The 4,888-nt window shown below is 42.6% G+C and overlaps 1 non-coding gene across 1 annotated transcript; it reads right to left on the bottom strand.

Moving 5' to 3' along the window:
• Positions 1–2,141: 2,141 nt before the first annotated feature.
• On the bottom strand, positions 2,142–2,282 carry LOC118428341. The gene has a single exon (XR_004832644.1). It is a non-coding gene; the product is annotated as a U4 spliceosomal RNA (small nuclear RNA).
• Positions 2,283–4,888: the final 2,606 nt, after the last annotated feature.

Here is a 4,888-nt window from a genome sequence, read left to right on the forward strand (position 1 = left end):
CAAAAATGCCATTTTGGGCCCAAAACGGGCCATCTCGGCCGGTCTGGGGAAATTTCATTTTTGGACCCCGAAAACTTTCCGCAGGTCCGCGCCTTTGCAAAAATGCCATTTTGGGCCCAAAACGGGCCATCTCGGCCGGTCTGGGGAAATTTCATTTTTGGACCCCGAAAACTTTCCGCAGGTCCGCCGCCTTTGCAAAAATGCCATTTTGGGCCCAAAACGGGCCATCTCGGCCGGTCTGGGGAAATTTCATTTTTGGACCCCGAAAACTTTCCGCAGGTCCGCGCCTTTGCAAAAATGCCATTTTGGGCCCAAAACGGGCCATCTCGGCCGGTCTGGGGAAATTTCATTTTTGGACCCCGAAAACTTTCCGCAGGTCCGCGCCTTTGCAAAAATGCCATTTTGGGCCCAAAACGGGCCATCTCGGCCGGTCTGGGGAAATTTCATTTTTGGACCCCGAAAACTTTCCGCAGGTCCGCGCCTTTGCAAAAATGCCATTTTGGGCCCAAAACGGGCCATCTCGGCCGGTCTGGGGAAATTTCATTTTTGGACCCCGAAAACTTTCCGCAGGTCCGCGCCTTTGCAAAAATGCCATTTTGGGCCCAAAACGGGCCATCTCGGCCGGTCTGGGGAAATTTCATTTTTGGACCCCGAAAACTTTCCGCAGGTCCGCGCCTTTGCAAAAATGCCATTTTGGGCCCAAAACGGGCCATCTCGGCCGGTCTGGGGAAATTTCATTTTTGGACCCCGAAAACTTTCCGCAGGTCCGCGCCTTTGCAAAAATGCCATTTTGGGCCCAAAACGGGCCATCTCGGCCGGTCTGGGGAAATTTCATTTTTGGACCCCGAAAACTTTCCGCAGGTCCGCGCCTTTGCAAAAATGCCATTTTGGGCCCAAAACGGGCCATTTTTTACAGGCCGCTACACGGTAAAAATCAGTTTTCCTGGGATAATGACTAATATGGCAATGAAGGTCAAGACTTCTTCTGCATACTGAGTAAAAAGGAAAAAAGTTATCCGATACGTTTTCCGCGAGCTCCGATGGCGCTAAAACACCCAAAACGCACATAGAACGCACGATCTGGGTAATCAGGCGACGAAACGCTTTACCGCTATCGCGCGCACTAATACCAGGAAGTGTTCGCCGCACGATCAAATCTCCGACACCATAAAACGCTACGAACAACAAGCATTTAGAGGAGTATAAAAGATTATAGGTTGCTAAAGCGATAGCCGAAAAATCTAGAGCGAAAACTATGGAGACAACCTCTGATTTGCGTCTTATTCCGAACCGGAACCCTAATATCCATAGCAATGTTTTTTGTTAGACAACGGATATAGGTTAAAAGTGAACTGGTATTGAATTGAAAACTTATAACTTTACTCCGACAGGATGGCAGTCGTTTCATCACACGTGACGTGCTGAAGGCAGGCATGGCGACACTCGGCATCAGCAATGATGACGTCACCAACATCGCCATCATCGAGATGGCTGACGCAAACAACGCCGATAGGATTAGCGTCCAGGAGTTCCCTCTGCGTTTTTCACATAAAACAAAAATATGACCGAGAAAGACTACATCACAATCTATTTGGGGACATATCCAAGACCAGTTTAAATGTACAAAGCATTTCACATCGAGGATCTAATTCAAGACACGTTCAGCACTTGGCAAAACTATCACGTCACTTGAATGAACTGACTGGCAAAACAATAGATGTATATAACTGGAAGAACCTGTTGACTACTAGTATTCTCCAAGCAGAGGTTCGGCTAAAGCTGTTTTCGACGCTTTTTTTTAGTCTTTCTTTTATCCAAGGTGGAAGACATGAAGAAAGTAGCACAAAATAGAAAGCCCGGGATTAAATAATGATATTCTATTGCAAGATCATACCAGTGGGCTAATTGCAAAGTAAGACAGTGGTATACAGAACATGAACATGTCCTATTATTTAAATCTATGTCTATCTAAACTATCTGAGTGGTTTGACTTCTTTTTCGTATGCAATGGGGAATGAACTGTCCAACATTTCTGTATCTAAGCGGGTTGAGCGCATAGTAAAACGTCTAAAAACAAGGGCCGAGACTGGAGAGTATCTGTTGATCTTGTGTGTTAAATTGCTTTTTATTTGATGATGGGGCCCCCGTAGGGGCTCACAAAAATTGCCATAGTGGACGGTATTTCACGTCCCCCAGGCGGGGTATTGGGAAAAGTTTTCAACTAGCAATAATCACGCCTCGGTTGGACCTCATCGGCTATGATATCGCCTCTGCGCAAAGCTATCGATAAAAGGTCGATTCTCTGCCCGCCACTGGGGACAACGACATTGTGATTGTGGTCAACTTCAGTAACCAAAACGATTTTACGCTATATTTATATGTTAGGAAGGCTGGGACCTCTAACAATTTATCTATTAATTGAGAACCAACTTATTTATTAATTCATTTAGTCGTATACGCCTCAATGCCTATATCAATTAGATGTTACAATGATCAACTTGAACTCGTGTATATCAACTTCAAGGGTGAACCAAGCCTCATTATCATAAATTATGCGTTGGATGACAGCCAAGTACAGTAGCAGCGTCGGGTCAGAGGTCAATGCTATTTGACGATAATTTCACCAAGGAGGTTATACATGAGATTTCGCGCACAAAATATGTACCGAGAATTCGAACTAATGGGAAGGCGTAACTAGTAACTAAGTAATGATAAGTGTTAAGTCGAAGTAAATTTGAGTCTAGGCATAGGTAGGGTAATATAGGAAGACATTGAAAAATTAGCATAATTTGCATGTGGAGTGCACCTGAATTTTCTTCTCCTGAAATTTGGGTGTGCCTAAATACCACAAACGACCACAAACGACTCGGAAATACCACAAACGACTCTAGTATGCAGTGTACATGGGTCAAAGACCTTGTGTGGCGCTCTGGAGACATTGTTTACACATTTATGAATTTAAAAAACGCAGCAAGTCCTGCGTATTCACCAGTTACTTCGAGTTAGTCCGCCGGTTTCAAGATCGAAGCGATTCTGCGCTGTCAATGAATGCGTGCTTGCATTGAGGCTGACAAGCACTAAGTATACAAGTTTTATAAGTTGACAATGATAGAATAGTGCCATGCTATAATCTATGAACCAACAGCGTCCATAGTTTTATCGTCCTGTCGTCTATGGAGCCGTGGAAGGTATCGAGAACTTCCCCATGCAGACTCCTAGCACGGGCGATCCAACATGGCGGCCGAGAATCGCTTCGATCTTGAAACCGGCGGACTAACTTGAAATAACTGGTGAATACGCAGGACTTGCTGCGTTTTTTAAATTCATAAATGTGTAAACAATGTCTCCAGAGCGCCACACAAGGTATTTGACCCATATACACTGCATTTTAGAGTCGTTTGTGGTCGTTTGTGGTATTTCCGAGTCGTTTGTGGTATTCAGGCAGACCGCTGAAATTTAACCAAGAAGTTTAACGGTGGCGTACATGTTGTACTGATAATGGGCAATAACTTAACACATTGCACATTTGAAATAAATATATTTGCAGTGTAATACCAAGGTTAAAATACAGCATGTTCTGATGTAATCGGCCAGGCCAACTTCCGTCTTGATTAGTCCAATCAACGGCCGAGACAATCAGTTGACCGGCCTCCGCCAATCAAAACACTGCACACTGTAATTTTAATTACTTCCAATCCATATATAATCGGCGTCTCTTTTCTGTTTCTATTAACTTTCTTGGTGTCCCCAGAACTGACTTCCGTCATCAAGACAACATGAGGTTGTCCTTACCTCCGTTTGCAGATGGCGCATTCCATGCGATGAACTTACATTCTTATATCTTCAAAATCAGCTACATTTGTTTATAAGTGGGTACGTATTTAAATGAACTGTGCGTAAGGCTCCTCCAGGGTATTTGTCACCTGATTTTGTATCTTTCTACATTTAAAAAAAAGATCTCAATTTACAGAACGGGGCAAAGAGGGAAATTTCACTAGAAAGGCCGACATTTGCTTAAGAGCAAATACAGCATATTTCAGCCATACCCCTTCCCACGCAACATTGGACTGTTCCAAATCACCCCTGCGCAAAAATGGAACATCATATTAACAGTACATTATCCCCCAAAGTGGACTGGTATTGTGAATTGATTCCAGGTAAAAACAGAGCTTGCTTCTATTTTTCAGAAAATGACAATAATCACACCTTCCATTCAGAAAATTTTCATCATGACTGAAAATTGTTGAATGACTTCATGTAATGTCATTAACAATTTTCAGTACGATAACTAGGTGTAAGTTTAAAAAAGTATAAGCTCCTTGTGATGTGGGTACATTTATTATTGCAGTGAACTTTTTTTATTCAAGTAGGGCATACGATTTAATAATTATCAAGCAGGTGCAGGTACTGTAGGAGCATTTGTTTTCTTCAAGCTGTAAAACTGTTAAACTGTTTTACTTTGTATGCAATCAGCCATCGAGCCTATTCTTATTTTAGTTTAACACCTTCCTGCCAGACCCGGAAGATACAATTGAACCTTGTTCGAGGATTTATTTTCGTCTGTCTGGTCAGTCTGTTCATACCCTGGCGCTGAGAGTGTTTTATTGGGCTGAAACTCTGGCAGTTTAAAGTTACTTACAATTTAAATGTTCAAAGTTTATGTCAAACAACAACAGCACTAGGAAATGTGGCCACTATAGACAGGTGGTCACTATAGAGAAAATGCTGATCTATTGACTAGGAGCCATACGTTACACATGATTTCAGTACACTGATCATTAATCATATAAACATTGCACAGGTAAGCCAATTGTTTAGATGTACAATTAAGTTCAAATAATTCTGAAGAGAAATATTGATGAGAAAATAATCATTCTCGCCACTGTCT

This window comes from Branchiostoma floridae, chromosome 12 (genome assembly GCF_000003815.2).
Source record: "Branchiostoma floridae strain S238N-H82 chromosome 12, Bfl_VNyyK, whole genome shotgun sequence".
NCBI classification, from domain to species: domain Eukaryota; kingdom Metazoa; phylum Chordata; class Leptocardii; order Amphioxiformes; family Branchiostomatidae; genus Branchiostoma; species Branchiostoma floridae.